The sequence below is a fragment of the Wyeomyia smithii genome, chromosome 3 (assembly GCF_029784165.1).
Source record: "Wyeomyia smithii strain HCP4-BCI-WySm-NY-G18 chromosome 3, ASM2978416v1, whole genome shotgun sequence".
Lineage (NCBI taxonomy): Eukaryota > Metazoa > Arthropoda > Insecta > Diptera > Culicidae > Wyeomyia > Wyeomyia smithii.
This window is the reverse complement of record NC_073696.1, coordinates 212,690,518-212,714,952: the sequence shown is the minus strand read 5'-3', so window position 1 is coordinate 212,714,952 and position 24,435 is coordinate 212,690,518. Positions and strand designations below refer to the sequence as shown.

Here is a 24,435-nt window from a genome sequence, read left to right as displayed (position 1 = left end):
CTCCGCTCTGCTCCAGTACGCTGCGAGTGACGTTAAAATGTTTCGGAGTGCATACAGAGAAATTGAAAAGCTCGTGAAAAAAAATCCCATGAATGCAGTCGGCTGCATCCGTCACACTGACTATTGAATTGTTCGGATACTTTGTGTTCGTCCTGGTAATGAATACGAAATGCTGGTTTGGAGGCTGAAATCCAAGGCAATTGTAAAGTGATCCTCTGAAATAAAGCAGCCGAAAAAAATGGTTGATTCAAATATTATTAACCTATTATCATCACGTCATCAGTTCACGATTTTTCTTGTTTTTTTTCTCTTGGTAGGCTCAGTGGTATTTTTCTATCGCAATGCAGATTTTAAATGCTGAGGAAGTTGTTCGGTGCTACTATTATCCGAAATAATATATCTAGTAATCGACATCGGAAAAAACATACGAAATTCGGAGCAAACTTTTAAAATCAATCAATTAGATGTAGAGTTTGTCTCAAAATCTGGAGAAGGACGAATAAAAAATTCAAGTAAAGTAGTAGTCTTGCACAGTGACTAGCACGTGACGATTTTGCAAAAATGAATGCCCCATCTCTTACGCTGGAGTGCTACCTCAGCTGTTTTGGTGACAAATAAGTTAGCATTCACCGTGGACCTGCGTTTCCGGAAGCCAAATCGGTAGCTCGACCTACCAAAACAGTTCACACCCTCGGTGTATCTTACCGGTATATTAATAATAAATATTTTATAGATTATAATTACAATAATTATAATTATAGGTTATAATCCGCTGTATACCAACGGGTCACCAGGTTATTTACCTGCCTCCGGCAAGGAGACCAGCTTTCGTCGTTTCCGTGTCTCTGAAAATGTGCAATCATTCAAGCTTTTACATGACCACCCGAAATAGTCCGGGAGCCTAATTAATGGCCTTCTCTATAACTGAGTGGTCTACACTGCAGCAGACCGCCAGTGGTTGCCATGAGTTTGTGAACAGTGTACTGCCGAACGTCACATCGTAGATCGACTTTACGTCCATGGCTGCAGTTCACCAGCTCTGCAGTCTGCATAGCTTCCGTAGGTCGTCTTCCACCTTGCCCGCCGTGCACCTCTCCGTCTCGTCCCTGACGGATTGGTGTCAAGAACCATCTTAACCGGGTTTGTCGGGCGACAACACCTTACGACATGCTCTACCCAGTACAACCTGCCAATCGGTGTGGACGATAGATGGCTCCCCAAGCAGCTGCTGCAGTTCGTGGTTCATTCACGTTCTCTACCCTCCGTTCTACATCTGCAGTCCACCGAAGATGGTACGAAACACCTGACGCTGGAAGACCGCAAGGGTGCGTTAGTCTTCCACAAGCATAGTCCATGTCTCATGCCCGTTGACGCCTACCGATTTGATCAGCGTCTTGTAGATGGTTAACTTGGTGCGGTGACGAATTCTACCCGGTCGGTGCGTCCTCCGGAGACCAAAGTATGCACGATTCCCTGCCATAATGCACAGATGAATTTCTCTGCTGGTATCGTTGTCGGCAGCTACCAGTGAGCCCAGGTACACAAACTCATCGACCACCTTGATTTAATCACCACCAACTTGAACTCGAGGTGGGAGATTAGCACTGTCTTCTCGTGAACCTCTTTCCTTCATGTCGTCATGTGTTCGTCTTCGATGCGTTGATGACCAGTCCAATCCGATGTACGTATCCGTCATCTACACAAAGGTCTGGGTCGTGATGTCGATCGATATCGTCGACGAAGCCAAATAGTTGAATCGACTTTTGGAATATCGTGCAACTCGTGTTAATTCCCGCTCTTCTAATGACACTGTCCAGGGCAATGTTAAACAGTAGGCACGAGAGGCATTAAACTTCTTCGGGTTCAAAGAGGCTCGAAATTGCCCCCGATACTCAACCAACACACATCACTCGATCCATCGTCGCCTTTACCAACCGCGTTACTTTGTCCGGAAATCCGTAGTAATGCAATGCTCCTGCACAAATCGGCTTGTGGCACGTAGCGTTTACGGGAACTGTTCACCCTCTCGTAGAATTTCCTGGTGCCGTTAGCTTGGTACAACTTTACCATCGCTAAGAGATCTCGGTCTTGCTGGCGCTTCTTCCTTCGGAAGACTGAATTTTGGCTGTTCCTTGCCTGTCGATATTGTTCCACGTTCGCTCTCGTATAGTGTTGCAGTATTCTTGTCTGTGCGGCGTTGTTCTTCTCAACTAACCGTTTGCATTCAAGTCGCGGGCAGCTGTCGTAGATCTGCTCCAGCTGTGCGTAGGGTCTTCATTAATGTGGACTTCATGTTGGCCGAGAATGTTGCAGTGCAGCGATTTCGATAAACGTCACTCGTTTCATCCTTTTCTCGTGGACCGCAATATCAGGGCGAGTGACACGAACGAGGATATCCGTTGTGGTCTCGCGATCCCCGTACAGCTTACTGCAACTATTCACTAGGACTGGATCTGGCTTCTAATAGGGCCACCATAAAACCCTCCGAAAAGTGATCACCTCACATCAACCACGCATTTGATGCCACATTGTATACGTGTGCAATACTCAGGTGGTGGTCGTGCGTCCCATGAAGGATCTTTTGCTTTCAAGCTGTAGCTTTTTCTTGTACGGTTTGTATGGAAAGTCCTCCTGCGCCAGGGCCCGAAGTCTGCTTCACAAACAGCAAGGTAAATCGTTGAATCTGAGCTACACACAGCGCTTTAATGTCGGTGATGCCTTTTTCTACTCCATCTGGGGTGGTGCATCCGATGCTTAGTAAACGCCATTCGCACTGCTCGTTCTAGCGCCTCTGAGTAAGACTTCGGGGATTACCACCCCGAAGCTATAGGTCAACAATGGCACAGAAAACGTGTTGATCGCCTTGAAAATGTTGCAGGCTGACAAAAACAATTTCAGGATTTGATTTACACGACACAAAAAATTTCCCTGCAAATCCTTCACTGGCAAAAACACAAGAATTTACCCTGCAAGGTTCACTGGGTAACGAAGTTTACAATGAAGAAGAGGCTGGACAGAGCCAACCTGATACTTTCGCGGAACGCAGGTCAGGAGTTTGTGTCTTCGGTGAGACACTCTTTGTCTTTTAACAGCGTTGGCCAGCATCCCCAGTCCCACATAAACATTCCGTGGTGCCGCGTCGGTCAAGGTTTAAGGGATCGTATCCAGGCGTGGAGAGCTCCCACTGGCGTTTATCGAAAAAAAAACGTGAAAACCCAGGCCGCGTACTATAAGACCTAGGTTCTGGAGAAGATTGTGGCCCCAGCACTTCGGGACCTCTACTGGAAGGACCACTGCCCTTTTCAACAAGACCACCTGTTCACACGACAAATATCATCCATGCGTGGTGTCGGGAATTTTGACTGATTTTCTCGATAAGACTCTCGGGACTCTCAGCTCCCCCTGGCACAGCTATATAGCGTTCGTAATCTAACATAAGGTTGGTTAACGGCTGGCAATACGTACCAGCAATACACCCGTACTAGTTGGCATGAAATAGACCCCACCCAAGTAACTAAATTGGTCATATCAAAGTTGTTTAGTATATGATACATCTAAAACATAAAACCTTCAATGCCGACCATGCGGTTATAACAACCTACTTACAACAGCTACAAACATGTGTTAAGGCTAGTTGGCCCAGCTTTATTACAGTCATCAAAACTTCATATACGCTCCAACATAAGACCAGATGTTTTTTTTTATTCTCGCTTATTTTCCGTCGGTCTAGTTCCGCCACTGTTGTGGCCAATCACCGACGCCCAGGGAGGCGACTCCATACCCAGGACCCTAACTCACGACCCGTTTATTAACGGACCGGCGCCAACGGCTTTACTTCCTCATGCGATGGAAGGCGTGATCCCAGAGATTTTTCGCCTCAGAAAATCTCCCGGTGTCGGCTAGGATTGAATCTAGAACAGTTGGGTTGGTTGTGAGTGGATCACGCCACCTCACAACCATCAACACCTATGTCGGCGGTGGGATTCGAACCCAGGCGTCGAGCGTGGTTGGCGGAGACTTTACCAACCACACTAGGCCCCCGCTCAATAAGACCAGATGTTTTAAACAACCTGATTTACTTACCACATAACGGCCTCGAAATTTTATTTGAAATAATTTTTCCAAATTAAGCGTGATGCATTGAATTTTATCTTGGTTTTGTTTCTCTATGACAGGGGTTTTTTTTCGGCAGTGTCGTGAAAACAAAAGTGTGTAAATTTTTTTTCCATCTTGACTGATTAATGAATTTATTGTTGCCTTTAAATTGTTTTCATGCATGTGAAAACACATGCCATAAAATATTTATGGTAAAACCGGCCACGAATTTTATCGCAAATGATACGCGCCGAAGGAATTCGGTAAGAAATGAATATATAATTAAAATTTAATTTCTCTAAACTAAGGTGATAAATAAATAAATGCCATTATTTAGAGTATTTTGTTAAATGTATGTCGCTAGCTATCATTATATTTTCAAAACAATGGTGTGGTTTTGTTATTCTCGCAAAAGAAAATGCTGATTTCAGATATAATTACAAAAGTTTGCAATTTTTCCATTCAATACGACATGTTGTTTTAGAATAAAACCCCGAAAATATTTAAAAACTTCGTCATAACCAATTCTTATAATTTGATCAGAACATAGCAAATCATAACCTAAGTAAACCTATCATGGCATTCGTCTGGCTATGTTCCGATCATCAAGTTTTATACAAGCCCCAATCATAACGTACATGGCGGGGTTGCCATAACAAACTCTGTTCAGAAGGAAATTACAGCTTGAAAATATATCTTAGCTTCAAGAGGGACTATCATACAACTCCATGGGTTATGTATTTCTGGTTTTATTTGCTTGTTATAAAAGTCAGTATATTACAAATTTAAGACCGTTTTTAAAACTGTGAAGCTAAGTTCTATTATGGTAGACATATGATGGTTTGTAAAGCCTATTTGCAGAACATATTTCATGGCTACCAAATAAAATCTACTTACAATCGAAGGCTTTAATGCAAACCAACTTGAAACAAAAACAAAACCAGAATAAATTCTTGAAGCATTCTGAATGTTACTTGGGCAGTGTGGTCCATACCATAATGCCCAGCAACTCCTATCTCTACCTCCACGTGGTACCGACTGGGATACGAGCAACCAAGGGAAAATCGGTGAACCGGTGGGAACTTGGTCGTTTGTGGACAAGAAAGGGGAGCTGTTCTTCTTGAAGAGCAGTTTGCCTGAGGGTCTGTTCCCTAGGTTAGGGGCTGCTCAAACAGCGGCTGATCCGGACCGGACGGCTGAATTATAAAATGCGATGTTTCGCCAGCTACACCCAAGACGGCAGCCCCATCGCGAGACTAGGCATCGCAGCCCTAGTAAAGCAGCATGCTAAAATAAACATACTACGAACAATCCAGAGAGTGATACGAATCGGAAGAATCAGTATAGACCTAAGCAAACAAAAAAGACAACGATTGGAAACTTGGCACTTGGACTGTGAGGACTCTGCTCGAACCGGCCATACAAGATGGATTTGGGCGGTTGGTCCAACCGCGGGCACTTCTTTCAAGTACCACATCTACTACAGTGGTGGCGACAGAGCGAAGCGGAGCGTCGGTTTCGTGCTACTCGAAAACCAAATGAAGCGTGTCATTAGGTGGAGACCTATTGATGACCGTCTATGCGTATTGAAGATCAAGGGCAGATTCTTCAATTTCAGCCTTATCAACGTGTATGCGATGACAAACGATAAAACCGATGACGTAAAGGAGGAATTCTATCGTATAGAGAGTGCCTACAACACAATATGAAGATTGTCATCGGAGATACGATCGCACAAGTCAGGCGAGGGGAGTTCTTTCGTCCCGTTATTGGTAGGGAAAGCCTTCACTCTACTACCAACGACAACGGCTGGAGGTTAGTGAACTTAGCCGCGGCTAGGGGAATGACTATCTGTAGTATCCATTTGCACGTCTGAACATTCGGAAGCACACCTGGAGACACCCCAATGAAGAGGCCTGCTCTCAGATCGACCACATGATGATCGACTGCCGGCAATTTTCAGACATCATAGATATGCGGTCCTTTCGAGGGACATCGACTCGGATCACTATTTCGTGGTAGGCAAGATTCGTGCCCGGTTGTCCAACGTATTTTAATCGAGATCGGTGATACGTCTGGACATCCAGAGGTTATCAGCGAAAGTAATTGTTGCAGAGTATTTTCGGAGAGTTCATAGACGGATCAGTGAACCAGCTGGAGTGGACCTGTACGAGCAGCTAATCGTGTGACGCGTCACATGCGGGACAAACACCGGGGGGTGAGAGCTACCGGAAAGAAGCTTTACCGTCGTAAGAACTGTTGAATTATTTCACCAGGCACAATACGACAAGCTTCTATAGAACGATTAACAGAATCAGGAACCGGACCGTGCCAGTACCTGCCATATGTAATGGCAGGAAGGGGAATCTGATTACCGATAATTCGCAGGTGGCCAGGCGTTGGAAGCAACATTTTGAAGTGGTGGTTAACGGTTAGGAAGGTAGGAGAGTCGTCAAGGGGAACAGGATGGAAATTGGGGAGGACGGACAAGCTGTGGACCCACCAACATTGGACATGGGAAAAACTGCTTGCAAAGAGCTAAAGAACCACAAAATCGCTGGGAAGGACGGCTTACCGGCCGTACTTTTCAAAGTCAGAAGCGAGCGGCTGTGATTATCCTAAGGGTATGGTCTGTGGAACAATTACCTAAGGACTGGCTGGAAGGACTCACATGCCTTATCTCCAAGTAAGGACATAGACTCGACTGTAGTAATTATTGAGGCATAATCCTCCTTAATTCCGCTTATAAAATTTTCTCCTGTGTCCTGTTCCAGGGACTATGCCGTTGCAGGAAGCCTTCGTTGGAGAATACCAATGCGGTTTTCGAGTGGGGTGATCTACAACGGACCAGAAGATTACCTTGAGTCTGATCCTCGACAAGCTTCGAGAACACAACTTGCAGACACATCATCTGTTTATTGTCTTTAAGGTGGCGTACGATACAGTGAAACGCAACGAGCTGTGTCAAATAATGCTGGAACATGGTTTTCCAACAAAACTGTTACGTGCGACGCTTGACGGTTTCACATCATGCGTCAGGACAGCGGGTGAATTTTCAGATGCGTTTGTGGCGTTAGATGGTCTGAAGCAAGGTGACGGGCTCCTGAACTTGCTGTTCAACATAGCTTCAGAAGGTGCATTACGAAGGGCTGGTGTGCAGAGAAGCGGCACCATCATCACGGACTTCGCGGACGTCATTGATATCATTGTTGATAACCGTAGAGCTGTTGAGGAGGCCTTTACGGCTCTTACGGATTCTTTCAAAGTGGTCGACGAATTCGTTTATCTTAGTACTCTTGTGACAAGTGACAACGAGGTGAGCCGCGAGGTGAGAAGACGGATTGCGGCAGCGAATAAGGCTTATTACGGATTGCGTAGCCAGCTTAGGTTTCGTAACCTACACTGCCGGTAACCGCAAGTCAGTCCCATCTGTAAAAATGTTAAAACGAGAAAACAGCTTCGAAAGATATTTCAATCACGCTCAGTTATCACTTATTTAAGATGAATTATTTTGACAATATTCAAGCTAAAATCTAGTTTGCATACTAGCCTGCACTAATTACGTTGTAAAAACCATTGATATAATTGATTTTATGATAAAAACCTTGAGTGTGACTGACTTGCCGTTACATTCTACACCGAGGAGAAAAGTAACCGCAAGTCAGTCACATTGCCATGTTGAAACTATAGTGCGTGTTGACGTGTTGTTATTCGTTGCCGTGGAAAACTGTCAATCCTTCGCTGTTAGGAAGTGTATGTCCATGAGAACGTTTTAAGAAATGTCGACGTTGGAAAATCTCATGATGTACGGAACCGATGAAAGCTCATCCGGTGAGGACTCGGATAAAGAAACTGAAGCCGGGACTGCAGTTAGTTCATCCGACAACAAATGTCAAGAACCCGTCAAGGGTCTCCTACGAAAGGCAGAATCACGAAAGGCAGAATCACGAAAAGCAGAATTACGAAAGGCAGAATATTTCATAAGGCAGAATAACGAATGGCAGAATCACAAAGAGCACAAAGAGCACGAATGGCAGAATCAAAATTTGGTCTATTTTCTTTTTAACAACACACACTCGCGGCCTTTGGCCGCTTTATTGTCCAAATGTATGCTGTCCTTACTCGCTACCGCTCGTTCGGACTTAACTAAGGGAAAGAAAACCTGTTTGAATAATCCTAGAAAACCAGTAGATCAGTTGTTTGTATGCGAGAGGCCGCCGCTTCCGACGGAGGGTCGGCGGCCGGCTCGGACCGCGGAAACCACGGCGGCTTTGTGCCGCCTCGGTTCCTTGCCCTCGATGATGTGTCTTCGCCGCATGAATTGTTTTATGTTAATTATAATCAACAAGCCGTTGAGACTAGTGTAAGTTATACCTACCATCGAAAAATTACTCCCCGCGATGCCGTGAGACTCTTCAGGATCTGAGCCAAACCAGTTTGCGCGTCTCGGATCTAATGATTAGGCTTTATCTGCACCTCTCAAAAAAACTGGTCATCGCTGTGTGACCAGTTATTATGTCTGGTTACCAAATAATATTAAATAATAAATGTAGAGTAGGAGCTTTGATACCGTGACCAGCATTCGCACCCATTTACCATCACGCACTTGGCTATCGTAAGTCAGGTTCTGCTACCAGTGATTCTGCCTTTCGTGCCCTTCGATATTCTGCCTTTTGAAATATTCTGCCTTGTGTGTACGGTCATAAAGTTCTGCCTTTCATGATTCTGCCTTTCGTGCTTCTGCCTTTCGTGCTTCTGCCTTTCGTGATTCTGCCTTCTGTGGCGAACCCGTCAAGATGATCCAAATCCATTTTAGGTTCGAGCATCACCTTTGGAGATTTCTTGGAACGATTCCCTGGATTCTGATGGAAGTTTTTTCGATACTCAAGATTTTGCGGATAGATCCACGAAGAAGCGAACCAAGAAAAAAAATTGACTTGAATTCGTATTAGCAGAAAATTGCTCCACATAAATTCATCACCAATTTAAACTAAAAAATAATCCCAATAATTGATAATTATTACTAGATAACTTATTTTCATATAAACGGTCGTATCGAACTCTTTTTTACTCCCCATTCATTTTACTGTTGTATTATGCATGTTTTTTTTTTGTAAATCGAGACTGACTTCCGGTTATTTTTCTTCTGGGACTGACTTGCGGTTACTTTGCCTAATGTGACAATTCGACTTGGTATAGATTTCCACTTTTGTTGAACAAAACACTATTTTTTATCGGTACATCTGATAATATACTCAAAGCTAGGCCAAAATACGATGCTAACTCAAAATTGACAAAATTACAGATAGGACTGACTTACGGTTACCGGCAGTACATATGATCCGTATGAAATTTGCGCTCTACAGGACTCAGATTCTCCAGGAGGCGCTCCATGAACGTGAAAGGGGCCGATCAACGAGCGCTTGGGGTCTTCAAGCGTACAATCCTGCGATCAATACTCGGAGGCAAACTAGAAATGGGGCAAACTAGAAAATGTTGGATGCGGTGAATTTTTTGTCAGTCATTTCGCAAGGTTATGCTAGTGTTTGTACGGTACAAACTACCGAAAGGCCAATAATTTCCAGAAATATACTACATAAGTTTCAGGCATGCATTCAAGGGCCATTTGTTAGAAAGAACATTCACGGGAACGTCTCAACATATTTAAAACCGTAGACATGTCCATCGCGGACGCTGCAAGACAGCTCAAATGCAGTCGGCAGACTATCTACAACAAGCTCTCCGATTCACATCAAAGAAAACCGAAGAATTTCGAAAATAGGTCCTTCCATTATAACTTATGGAAAGAAATATGATTAAGTTTAAAAAAAAATTGTTGTATCGTCCTATCCTATTGATTTCTTATATTATCCAAAGTAGCCCCCAGTCGGAAGCAATGAACAACTTTTTAATAGCTATATGAACTTTAGTTTGTTTGTCAATGAATTCAAATGAAATAATTTTTGACTGTAGCATACATATCCGCGTTAAATATAACTAAAAATTGTTGAGTTCCATCATCTATAATAGGACCCGCAATTGAAGTTGAAAAACTTGAAAAAGTGTCTAAAGAAACACCACACGACGATACCAGTATTTCAACGGAGAACACCATTCAATTTAAAATATTTAGGTGTAGAAAACATGGAGATTTCAACTTAACTTTTCGACAATTTTTATACATTGAGTATTTTTCATTATACACGCAGTCTTGCAATTACAATTACTCCTGGTGATTTAATTTAATTATTGATGATAATTAAAAATGTCTCCCAAATATCAAAATAATATCATTTGATTGTTGATGAATGATTTACTAGTTATTAGAGTGTAACGAGCAATACTTTCGTTTTTTAAAGGTTTTAGACTTAAGACTTAATTATTATTTTAATATTATTATTATTATTATACAATATAATTAAAAAAAAATTGGAAAACAAGACAAACTTTCCACCCACGGTAACCAAATTCCAACTAAAACATCTATTGCTATAGGAGATACTCCATTTGCATCACCATCGCCTCAGCATACGAAGGAGCTTGTACGTGAACCCAAAAAAAATACTCGCGTCGCAGATTTCACATTCCCGCAGAACATGACAAATATCAATAGACTGGGCCAGCAAACGTGACTAAAGCGGAAAACGAGCTTACACTCTAAATAGCCGCAAAAGAAGCCACAAACCCACAGCCAGCCGGCAGTAGGAGGATGGTACAAACACAATCCTTGAGCGGAGGACGGGGCGGTTTGGGGCGATCGTTACGCTGGTAATAATCTACAATCAATCATCTAACGATGACTAATGGTAAAAAGATGTCACACTGGCACGCTCCCCTAAACCCTGGGATGCGGATCGGAGAGACTACAAAATCGACCTCGCTTCCCTTTTATCCGCCTACAAGCACCAAAAACTAGTACCGTAAACAGGGTTAGAGTATACGTATGTATGTTTCTCCAGAACAGTTGTTGGGTTAATGCGTGGGCAATTTTTCATATCAAGTGTGAACAAGTTTTCTGTGATATGTTTGGCATTCAGATAATTCAGCTTGATGTTTGCATTTTTGTGTTCAAACCAATCTCATCTTACGGTACTCCAGTGACAGTAGTATCTGGTTTCACGTTACAAAACCCCACCTCGTACACGTTGTACATGGAAGTGCGGTCCATTGTGACCTATCCGTCTCCGGTCGTACTCCAGCGCTACAGTGACTGGAACAATGGACCGTACCGGAAGCCACTGGAAGTGAGCAGATCCCTTGGCGGTCCCGGCCGGCGCCGAGTACCATATGCCACATGTCAGCGTACGGCCGGACTATACCGTGTGCACACTAATGGAACTTCATGATAGTGACCACTGCCATTGCCGCCGCCACCGCTGCAGTGCACCTATATTCTGCGTCTCGTGTCGATGTGTTTAACTGCGAGAACTGCCTTACAGTGCAGCCAGCACCGCCTGTCATGGTCGATATCGTGGTTGGGTTCGGTAATTCGGACAAACTAGAGACGGCGTGTCGCTACACCGCGCTGTAATGTTCGCTGTGAGATGACACCGGAAGAATACCCGCGAAGTGACAGATTTCACGTTTAATATCTTTTCGAATCAATAATAAATTACCGCCATCCTCTACAAGACAAGATACTGTCACACGACTGCCAGCCGAGATCTCACCGGACAGGCGGCAGGGGAGGAGATATAAAAAATAATAATGATGATGTGTTTGCGGATGAAGTCACTAAGATAAGCTGCGCACTGCGCAGCCGGGAAATGAAGTTCCCCGAGAAACGATTTCTCTTCCGTGTGACAAGGTTATCTTCATACACAGTACATTAGCGTAAGATTTATCTGCGCCTGTTTTTGTTGACGTTGCTGTACTTGTCAGGCATTGTTTCGTTTGCTTCTACTGCACCCATCGCAGGACGGCTGGAATACTGGGAGCGGTGTACCGAAACGAGTGAGTTTGCATAACTGAAACTGCAGCCGGAAGTCACATTATAAAAGTAAATATCTTTCCAGAATCAGCAAAAACATCGGGCCTTTCGGCCAGAGTGCGGACTAACGGTGATGCTTGAAATATATTGGGGTCTAAATTTTAGGTCCCTACCGTCACTGATATCGAGAAAGTTCTATATCATGTTTTGTTACCGTTAATGGTTTTTAATTTCGACGCTTCTAGTTGAAAATTAAAAAGTCCAATTTAATTTTTTGGAAGAACATAATTACCATCAGTTTTTGTCGAACAAAAAACAACGATCGGTGATAATAGTAGACCTGTTGAAGCCCATCACAGAATGCTTAAAGTTGGACTTTTCCGTTAATCAGATTTACGTCAAAAACGAGCTTTGTCGCCGTATAATGAACAATCTATCTAATCAAATCCCGTTGCATTGATTGGTTTTATACACGGTCACCACACACAGCCGGCAATCGAAAATATCAACAAAACCCAAACGATCCTGTGTTTGCATTCATCAGTGGCAGTGTTTTGTCAATTTTTCCACCATTTGCAGGCACACACACACATCCGCACAAGGACGATTGCCATATTCTTTGGCGGGAATTAATTTCCCCATTCGGAACGAAATTAAATGTAACAGAGTTCAGTGAGCTCAATTTTTCAATTTCACAGTCCACTGGCCGATTTCGGATTCGATCAATATTATGACCGGCTAAAGAGTGTCCGCCGATCCGGTACGGCCCCCAGTGGCGCGGAAATAAATAATGTACGGTGGTTTTTTATCCCCAAAAGCCTTCGGAGCAAACATCCAGCAGCAGCACGATGGAGGCAATCGTTGATTTATTTAATTTGTGTTTTAATGAGAAATCTCCGAAGGGCTGCGTTTGCGATTGACTGGAAGGACCCGGGATACCTGGTAGCGATAATTGACACCCTTTCGGCCAATGAGTCCGAGGGCATGGTGCAATGGAAAATGACACTTTGATTGCAAATTTAATAGCTGCATTGAGGGCAAAAAAGGAGGGAAATCAAATGAGAGTGTCGTTCATTTCGGTGATGGTGTTACACTGTTACAGCGCAATAAAAATATATCCATTAGCCATTAAAGTCTTCGAATGATTTCAATAGTTTCAGGGATCTGTAGAGTATGCATAGTTGTACAACATTTTGTCATTTTCGATGGTTCAATGTTTGACTGTTTTACTGTTAAAACAGTCGATGCTTGTTGTATAATTAACTTGTTTTTGAAACAAATACACAGAATACACTATTTTGACTTATTTCACAAGTTATACAAGTTTTACTTCTCTCACTTTTTTTTCCCTATCTAATCTCTTCTGCTTGTTCAGTTGTCTCACATGTTTTACATAATTTTATTATATATTTTGAAAGAATTCGACAGAAAATATAAGGTTACACTAGTTTAATTTGCTTTACATGTTTTACTTACATTAGCACAGTCATATGCCACTAAACCGCACATTACTGAGGATCAGCATGCGTTCTATCCCGGATGATCGACAACAACAAACTTGCTGCAGTAACCTCACACTGCATTACGCACATGGAGCTTGGATTGCAAGTGAATACATTATACAAAAATCGGTAGAATTGGAAAAGGCTAAATCTTACAGTTTTGGTAATTTATCCGGTGTGCCTCAAGGAAGCATCATTGGTCCGTTGCTTTTCTTGTTATTTTTCAACGATATCTGCTTGATTTACCGTTGGAGTGCAGGCTGATTCATACTGATGATCTTCAATTATATTTGGCTAGAAAGTCTGTTGCTGACAGCCATGAGCTGCAGAGGTACGTTGTCCTTTTCAGTGCCTGGTGTTAAAAAAATATTTTGACCATTAGTGAGACAAATTGTTCCGTGATCTCATTCACCCGGAAGAAAAATCCAATAATTTGGAACTTCAAAATTAACGGTGATTGATACAATCTCTGACAATCAAGTGGCATTTCATGACCACCACGCACATTTAATTTCAAAAGTGAATAAAAAATTGGGTTTTATCAAAATTTATGCGAATCGCCAGTGATTTCAGAAACCCATATTGCCTGCGAGTTTTATACTACTCGCTTATGAGCAAGATCGCGCCAAATCACCGATGGTCGAATATCGACCATTTTTGATTTGAATGAAACTTTGCACACGTATTTGGCTTAGCAAACTGAGCATTTTCCACAGGTGGAGAGATTTTTCACACCCATGAGTTACATTCTAAAAGTGCGTATGCCTTTTGGCATAGGTTTTATTCGAAGCATTGTAGCCCAGAAACCGTTGGTTGTATAGAAAAACTGTCTGAGAATGAGTTGTAGGGAATTGAAAATGCACCATAAAAAAATACACTTACAAAAAAAATTTTTTTTGAGCAAAAAAAATTAAAAATAAACATTAAATTTCAATTTAAAAAAAAAAGAGTTGAATTTTTTTCTTATTTTTTTTTAAAGAAATTTGACGTTAATACGCAACTTTTGAAAAAAATTCCAGGATGGAGAAATGAAAAATGATTTTGTTTTATGGTAGATTAATTTTTTTATAAAAATTCTAATTTAAACATTTTTCAAAATATTTGTATTCTGATGATCTTAAAAGATGCAGAGAGTCATTTTGGATCAAAAAGCTCTTGGTAATGAACATTTTAAAGGCATTGGTTTTCGAGTTATTTTGAATTTAAGCTCAATAAATTATTAATATTTCGGAAAATACACGTTTCTCTTAATTTGTCCATGGTTCTCCAGCAAAAACCATACGTTCATTGGAATGTTCCATCAAAAATATACAATTCATTCTTTGACAACAAAACGATTGGGCGAACGGTTCTCAAGAAAAGAGTTAAATGTTCTAAGTGATATAAATATATATAAGAATCAAATATTTGTTTTCGAGTTTTATTATCTTAGGAACATATTTTTTTATGACATAGATACTTTACAGAACTAGTTTCACCTTATATTTTATATACATCATGAGTTTGCTCGAATGTTTTTTAAAAATGTTTTATAAAATAATATGTTTGTCGTGCAACACTACCTACTTGTTTACTAATAATAACTGTTTGTAAAGTACGCAATCAGTAACTACTGGGTCACCTATAATATCTGTTTTCGTATATAAATACGATTGCACTACTCTAGATGTGTTAGTGACAGTTTGCATTTTGTGAAGATGAATAAAGTGAAAATGGAATCAAGCTTACGCAAATTAAACGAAAACGTTATTGCAAAATTAAAAATATTGAACAGTCAAGCTCATTTTGATATGTCTTTATCAATTTGTGATTTGTGTAGTTATTGGAATGAAAGTCAAGTCACCATTCATCCCTTCGTTGTTTACTATTCAGAATCTGGAACACTTAAGAATATCAGCTTCATCATAATATCGGAAGTACTCCATCATGACACTGTTGCGGTTCAGGTGTTCATTGCCAAATTAATGAGTTTTTTGAAAACAACAATAGAGTTGAAAAAAGCGATATTAATGTCTGATGGAGCTGCCTCACAATATAAAAATAGAAAAAACTTTGCAACAAAATATAACGTCGATGCAGAGTGGCATTTTTTGCGACTTCTCATGGTAAAGGCCCATGCGATGCAATTGGTGGCATATTAAAACGAATGGCAGGAAATGTAAGTTCAGCTAAAGAACATGAAAATCCCATTACAAGCCAAAAAAATTGTATGATTGTAATAAAAATTCATCAAAAATGTCATTTAGTTGGGTATCATATGAAGAATATGAACAAGGAGTAACAGAATGGAGCAATATTTCCAAAAAAATCTATAATGATAGCTGTCACACAAAAGTATTACTCTTTTGTTCCGACTTCAGAAAATAAGATACAAACGAAGCTGTTTTCAAAAGATGACGAATCATTTACTTATGATGTATATAAAATATAAGGTGAAACTAGTTCTGTAAAGTATCTATGTCATAAAAAAATATGTTCCTAAGATAATAAAGCTCAAAAATAAATATTTGATTCTTATATATATTTATATCGCTTAGAACATTTAACTCTTTTCTTGAGAACCGTTCGCCCAATCGTTTTGTTGTCAAAGAATGAATTGTATATTTCTGATCAAGCATTCCAATGAACGTATGGTTTTTGCTGGAGAACCATGGACAAATTAAGAGAAACGTGTATTTTCCTAAATAATTATGATTTTTCGAGCTTAAATTAGAAATAACTCGAAAACCAATGCCTTTAGAATGTTTACTACCAAGAGCTTTTTGATTCAAAACGACTCTCTGCATCTTTCAAGATCATCAGAATACAAATATTTCGAAAAATGTTTAAATTAGAATTTTAATAAAAAAATTAATCTACCATAAAAAAATCATTTTTCATTTCTCCATCCTGGACTTTTTTTCAAAAGTTGCGTATTAACGTCAAGTTTCTTTAAAAAAAAAAACAAAAAAAAATTCAACTTTTATTTTTAAATTGAAATTTAATGTTTATTTTTAATTTTTTTGGTCAAAAAAAATTTTTTTTGGACAGTGTATTTTTTTCGGGGCTCTTATGGTTGGTAAACTTGGGACTGGTCTCATGGATTCTGTCCTGACAGGATTGTCGTAAATAAACATCAACGTCGCCGCCAGAAAGTTTCAGATCAGAAGATACACTTAGTCTTGACTTCCAGCGTACAATGTACTGACGAAGTAAACCAATCAGAGCGATATCATTTCTTTATCATTTATTTTATAGTTTGTATGCGCACTTAAACTTGTCTAAAGCTCATGACTATTTCAAGTGCGCTTTTCTCTACTCCAGAAAAACCATCGTAACCTTAATGGCTAAATGGTCTAATAGGTAAATAAATAAATAAATAAATAAATTTTATATGATTTACATGCTTTGCTTATTTCATTAATTTTGCTTGTTTACTGTTTTGCTTTCACAGACCGATTTCACGCCAATTTGACCAGATGTTGGCAGTAACGTACTCGTAGAGTTCAATTAGATTTCATGGGTGCGTTGGAATTTTTATGCGAACTTTTGACTGTTGAAAATTGTCAAGCCTAGTTTAAACGTAGATTTCGACCTCTGATTGGTCACTTAACGCTTGTCTTTCCTAATATGATCGACAGAATATTATACCTAGTTAACCGGGAATTCCCGGGAACTCACCAGTCTATATATGATTCTGCTTCTGCTCAAAACCAATCATTTCACTAGTGGATGGCGGGAAGGACGGCCCTAACTTAGCAGTTGCAGCAGTGTGCAGCAACAGCTGGAACTTGCAGCGGTAGTGGTAGCAGCAGACATACTTTCCTCGCAAACTGATCATTATACTCGCTGATGTTGGGAGATGAATGGCCACTTCCTGATGCTTTGTCTTGTTTCAGTAACAACATAAGCTTTCTGGATCTTGGCAGTCATAATCCGCAGGCCGTGTAAGTTTCATTCCCACTATCAAGGTACCACAGAGAAACGATCGTTGCCGTATCCGGTTGAAATTAACAACAAAAGTCTCTTTAAGGACAAAACAAAAAAACCGGCTTGTCATTTGTCCTCCGTAAATAACTGCTCTTACACTGCTTGGCAAAGCGACTCACTTGAACACACTGAAGAGATTGCCGAATCGTGTGTATATGAGTAGTTTGCAAAAAAACACTGCGGTGTAATCTGTGATATCTCTCCAGAGAGTGAGCTTTCTCACGAAAAAGGTTATTAAAACGCACAATAACTACACAGCAGAACTCATTGCAGTGCTTTTACTGTGTGGCTTTTAAGCATATATCAAATAAGGGGAGCATCTAGGCAGGAAACTCCCAGCTGGTCTCGTGGTACGATGCTGGCCTCATAAGCCAGTCGTCGTATGCTCGAGTCCCGGCTCGGGAGAGACTGTTAGTGTCAGTACACGCAAAAGTTCAAGTCTTGCACAATTATTGTTCTTCCCGATTCGCACAAATTTTGCACTAAAATCGCACAATAAATGTGTGAAAAGGATAACGCAGCAGTTGTACTGCGAATACATTGACATAGATTGAAATCAGAATATGTATCATATACCGACACTTTATTTCACACACCGAGTGTATTAGTGACTGCTCTTTCTTTCTCGCTCGTGGAATTTCCATGTACGTGCGACGAGATTAGACACGTCACATAGAATTTTCAGGTTGCTCTTTCGCTTCTCTTTCGGTTTGGATTGCGACGCGCAAGGCGATGTCTCGTCGCTTTACGAAATTAGCGAGATACCCGTGCTGCAAATATGTAGATGCCAGTGTTGTTGGTCTCACTCATACTGTCGGTGCGTGCTTGCTGCAACTCAGGGGAATGCATGAAGAAAAAAGAGTATCTCGAAGGCGTGTGTGCAAAAGACTTGAGGAGCGTAGCATATGTCTCGTTCTCAAGCAGAAAGGAGGAGAATGGTTTTGCTTCTCGCTCGCTTTGCAATGCTGCTTGATGCCAGTTGATACTGTTTAGGTGTAGTTGTTTGGAGCTGCCAAATGCATTGAAAAAACGCTAGAGCATTAATTGCGTTATGCCCAACACGCAATCATTGTACTGGTTTCAAACCACATCAACAATTGCGCTAAAAACGCACAATTTTGTACTGGTTTCGCACCATCCAACTTCTTGCGTGTAGGATCGTAGCGCTAGCCCCGCAATTCTCACTAGAGTGATTAACCACTCTTGTTTTGCTCAGCCGTTGGTAAAGCAGCAAATGTATTAATTTTACTGCGAACAACAGAAACACAGCACAAAGCAGAATGAAGGAGTTTGGTGCAAAAAATTTTCACACGCAGCACTTATGTTTGAAGGGAATAGAGCGATGAATATTCACTCTTCTCTTTCCGTATATTAAGGAGAATAACAAGCCTGTAAATAATTAGCAATAAATAATTGAAGCTGCAACATTTTTTCGTTTTACGTTAGAATTAAAAATTAAATGGTATTTTAATCTGCATGCACTCTGACTGTTAGAGTTTGTTTGTACCACATATATATTGTTTTTTATTGTTGCTCAGTGATGTCGAGTTTTTATGTACAAATTTAAATTCAGTATCACTTCAACTCCTCAACAACATAACATTTGAGAAATCTTCAATATACTTTATTCAAAATTTCAACAGTGCGATAAAGTTGTTCGAAGCAACATAAACACACACATACACGAGTGATATAACGCACACAAAACCCGCTATCGAGAGAGAGAGAGAGAGGGAGGCTTGCAAATTTAACTACTGCCAATGCACAGTGGTACAGAACGACAATTTAGGCGGAAATGGAGTTTTCGATACATTTTTGAGATTTTAGAGCCATACTTTATATGGCGAAGTTGCTTATTATAATTTGGTTCTTTGGCTCTTAAATTGACTGAATTAGAGCAATTTTACCTAGGGTGGCTCTTAAAAAACGGTTTTTTCGCTCTACTTTGATTAATTCAATTTTCTCAGTAAAATTATGCTCAGACGACTTTTAGAGCTTTTAAAGACGCAACTTTTGGTGGCTATACTTCAATGATATCTTCTATGGGTGAAATGCTATCAAGCTTTTAATTTTTAAAATACGCCCTTTTCAACTGTTGATATCTCTGAATGGGGCAGATGAAAAAAATATCTTCTGGTTTCATTTGAAAGAGCAACTTTTGTACTTTATCATAAAAAAATTGGAGATAAGTTATTTCTTAAAATCGAATAAAATAAGTTTGAATATGATCATTTTCAGTCGAAAAAGTAAGGTTTTTACAACCTAGTTTTTTTATTTGATAAAACTGATGTACATATTCTTCGGCATTATCCATATCGACACTGGGAAACCGTTGACTAACGAAATCAATCAAATCACTAAGTTTTCTTCCTTCAATAAGAAGGTTCGCTAAATCGCTTCGTGGAACTTCCATCGGAGCAAAACTTCGGTTTTAGGCGTAGAACTTCGGCTTTCTCATTTACTGAAGAGTAACCGATTCGTTTTTCCCGTGCAGAATGAATGGGAGTGAGCAGCTGCTTGTCAGGTGTAGTGTAAATGAATCACGCGCGCGGAGTCCTTTGATTCCCGCGTAGTGCAAGTGAAAAATACACCATGCTCTTCGGTCGCCCGGAGGAGAAAACCAAGTCTGATTAGATGATAAAAATGGAAAAAAATGCCTTAGAGCTCGAACTGAAAAAAAAGAAAGGTTTTAGCTTTTAAAGCGTTCCTGTGAATTTTGGTGCTCCTAGTCAAGTCGCAGAAGTGCGCAAAGTGTTCAGAGATTTAAATCCAGTCTCTTAAGCAAGCGTAGAGCCTGGCGAGCAATTTCTGTCCAGATTTTTGACGCCTTTCCGAGCTGGTTGTGGGCTCCAGAATTCACAGTAATGGTTAAAAATTATAATCTTAATTTTTTGTTTTCAAATTCGCTCTAAGGCATTTTTTTCGACTTTGCGGTCAGTGTCATATTTTACCTGTATCTGTACCTGAGTTTTAAAGCGCTCATTGTGTCCAAATCAATTTGAAGTTATTTGTAATTAACGAAGAAAAATATTCTTTTTTAAAATAACTTTTTTCATGTTTTTCATATAGTTTTGAAAATATAAAAAAAAATCACTTACTATCAAAACCGAAAAATATCCCAAGTCACAAATATCAGCTAGCTATTATACGCTAGCTATTATACGCATCGCTTCGCAACGCTTAAACCTCACCACATCATTATTTACACCCATTGCCGGTCCCAGCTTCTGTCGTCGTCCTCTCAGACGCTCCGCGTTAAAAACCCCAAAACGGATAATCCTATTGTCGTTGTTGAAAACGGTTCACCTCTCCTACAAGCTCCTCTTTGCACACCAGGCTGACACCAGCATGGTTTTGTTTGTGATTCCCCCTTTCGTGCTCTCCCGTTAGATAAACTTTTCCACGATCTTGCTTCGGTCGTTCGGTAACCGCACCTCCGAACCTTGCCCCCTCGCTGGCGGCAGGAGACGTGAAAAACTCTTTGATTACTACGGAAAATATTTGTGAAATGCCATCACACTGTAAACCCTTCCATCAAAGCGCTTGAACCTGCCGGCAGGGTTGGTTCATCGCGGTCCCCCGGGACGGTGATGAGGCCACAGACCAACCAAATTGTCCCTATTGTCGAGCGAGAGGTTTCTTTGAATTGCTATCGCATTTGGTAGCGGAACCATTTCACTCAGTGCAGTCAGATTTCTTTCTTACATGTCGAATTGCATTTTGGTTTTACTTTGAACTAAGGTGTCGTTTTATGGCTAAAACTTAGGTTGCTTGGAGAATGATCCCTCTGGAACAACAATCATGTTGTGTGTGTGTGTGTGTGTGTTGGTTTAGTTTCTAACGTCAAGAATATAATGTCGACATACATCTTCCGCTTCGAAACTAATTCGTTACCAGTGAAAGTACGACTTTCGTTTCGGTTCGCTGAATTAATCTAATTTGCGATTTTCACAAACCCGCCGTAAGAGTTCTTTTATTTTTCGAGCACTCGGTTAGTCTAGCACAAAGCTGTCTGTCTGTCCACTCGGACAGTAAGCTATAGTGTTCATTCACCGGCAGTATTTCAGTGTGTTGAACTTTTATGGTTCACAAAGCCATTTCTGCCCAGTGCAGGCGTCCATTGCTGTCGACCTAGTTTTGCGAGCTAGAAGTTGGTTAACTTTTTCGTTCGGTCCCATTGCAGGAAGCGAAACACGAACCGGGAGAAGTCGTCAGTCCTTTCGTTTTGCTTAGTTTAATTTCTGGTGTTTGTTCTTTGTCCCCGTAATGCGAGTTGACCATTGTTGGGCGGCGGCAGTCATTCAAATGGCACTCACTGGAACAAGAAAAGAATTTTAATTTTAGCAAACAAAAAATAAACAACATTACGCGCAATTAAAAAACAAGTAGGTTCGTTTCTTTGGAAATGGAAACCGTTCAAAATAAATTACCGGGCACCACACATTAGAATTTAATAATGGAGTCGCATGGTAGGAGGTAAAATTTCCACGACAGGCTTTGCATGAAAACTTTAATTTCATTCGCAATTTGCGACAAATAACATGGTAAAAAGCTTTGCTCAATGACATTGAATACTTTCGTAAATCATCAGGGTTTTGTTTCAGCAAATATTGTTCTAAGGTGTTCTCATTTGCCCAAACATAATCGCAGCGATTTTAATATTCCCTCAAAATTACCTAGCGCACAACGTCGTTATGGGCAGCCTCTCCAATTAAAACGAAAAAAACAAAACCGAAAAATCGTTCACCTTCCGACGGAAAGCAACCGATCCGACACATTTACGCCCCCGTTCGCATCGCTTGTCTGTCATCCTTTTTATGTTTAATCTCCGATGAAAATTACAGCGCAGGATTCGCTTTGTGCTTAAATCGACCGAGAGCACATGCCATTATCATAAAAGGCAACGAGCTTCCCCGACCGCGAGCAGCCAATGGATTTGATGGTTGTTCGCCCCTGTGCCCCACCTTGCTCCGACGTGAGTGAAGCAACCGGTGGTGGAGCTTTCAATTTTCCGCATTCGAAATATGAATGTTTTAATTCGGATCGCCTGGGCACTGGAAATCGGTTTCCTGGGGTGAAAGATGATCAGTGCTGGAGTTACGTTAAAGTAGCTTCTTAAAGCTTAAAGCTAGGTTCCCTCTCGGCAGCGGTGTACGACGAAAATCGTGAAAAATGTAATTTTTGAGACCGTGCATTGGTACTGTACATAAAAGACGCGTTGTGCTTTAAACGTGCAATCCAAGATTTGCGGAATATCGAACGAAAGGATTTTATATTGAAGCTTCAATTTTGCTGTATGAAATTTTTTTTAGGCTTTACATAGAATTTATTCTGGACGAGTGAAATTGAATTCAACCATTTGTTACAATAACAGGAGTTTCAAAAAATTACAATCAAATTAGAATAGTAGTGAGCAATATATTTGCCTTTGGAATTTAGACGAAGTACCGAGACCCAATAGTTACCTGAAAAATAAAAAAAAGCAAAACTATAAAAACCTTCAGCATTGGTAGTAAAATAATTGCACCAACAACAAAATAGAAGATTTGAAATATGAAGTATTTTTAGATCTAGCAGCATCTTCCGTGTGAAGAGAGAATTAAAAAATCAAGTATCTTTAAAACTAGACTCTTCAAGCTATAATTTTATAATTCTATGTTCTAAAACATATGTTCATAAAACATTTTATTCGAAAATACACAATCATAAAGTTTAAACACTGATTGCGCTCAAAATTCTACTCAGTTTGTGCATGAAGTATTTTATTATGTTGTTGATTTTGGATGAGTGAATCTATTTTTACAGCCTTTGACATAACAACATCGACATACCTTTCGCATCAAATGGGTTGAAAAGTTCCCCCAACACAAACATTACCCCAACAAATAGGTCATTTGTCCGTATTCGTTAGTAGCAATGCCACCGATTGAGCTGAAAATCAATTATGTTTACTTCATTCAATCACTTGAATATCGCAAACTTCATCATAGGAGAAACAGCAACAAGCAAGCTTCGATTCTCTTGCGGCAATTTTCCATACAATTGGAAGCGTCTTTGCCACTATTGACGAACTCTGTTCCATCAGAATAATGTTTCCTCGAAGCGGAACTCTAGCTCAGCTCACATCGTCTACGAAGTGCAATCTTGCTCCATAATAAGTTTTTTCCTCAACTTTTTCATAATAGCTGTCAGCATGTTATCACATGAAGCCATGCACCGAATGAATCAACCCACGACACAGTCGACGATACCTTCTCTACACTGCGTCCGGTCTAATTTCCCGCCAAATTCCCACCAGACCCTAGCTGCTCAGCACTTTTTTCATTTGTTAGAGGAAAATTGAATAAAAAAAAACTGTACCACCACTCGTGCCCGTCCATCGACACTAGGCAAAGAGTTTGTGCCAATGCATGAACAGGGAATTGATCGCAGCCCAGCGCACCAAGTCAATCAAACGCCAAACAAACCAAGCGTAGAAACGTACATACGTTCCATCACAAACTGGGCGCTGAATTCCTTCACACCTCCCGCAGCCGATAGAAGAAAGACTTTTCCCAGGCCGCACCCCTAGGCACGTCACAACTAATAAAAACAATCGGAACCTGCCAGAAATACAGACTACCAGCCTCTTCCTTCCTCGATTCTATAGTTCTTCTCGTTCGAGTGAAGTCAGACATGCCATCTCAAATTTTTCTTTTTTGCTGCCCATTGAGGAATAACCAACGGAGCTGTCAGAAGCCGTGTTGGAAAATCGGATTCCCCTCCGAACAACTAAAAATCGTAGATGAAAACGGAAGAGTTGTTCCTGCGTGTGCTTCTGGCTCGAGACAAGTCATGCTAGAAATCTATGATCGATGCTGTCAAACATGTGATGTACATGCAGGTGTCTTTTACGAACTATGTACTACGTGCCGAGTACTTTGTTGGCCGGTGTTTCAC

The 24,435-nt window shown here is 40.7% G+C and overlaps 1 protein-coding gene across 8 annotated transcripts in view; it reads right to left on the bottom strand.

Moving 5' to 3' along the window:
* LOC129726594 (furin-like protease 2) overlaps positions 1–24,435 on the bottom strand; it is a 728,980-nt gene that overhangs the window by 360,527 nt on the left and 344,018 nt on the right. For 5 of the 8 annotated variants that reach the window (XR_008728366.1, XM_055683490.1, XM_055683496.1 and 2 more), the window contains exon 2: positions 9,416–9,581. The exons of 1 other annotated variant lie outside the window; for it this stretch is intronic. The gene's annotated coding sequence lies outside the window, so the exon portion shown is untranslated. Of the gene's footprint in view, positions 1–9,411; positions 9,582–24,435 lie in introns of all 8 variants that reach the window. 2 more of the 8 variants (XM_055683492.1, XM_055683491.1) reach the window with 2 other exon arrangements.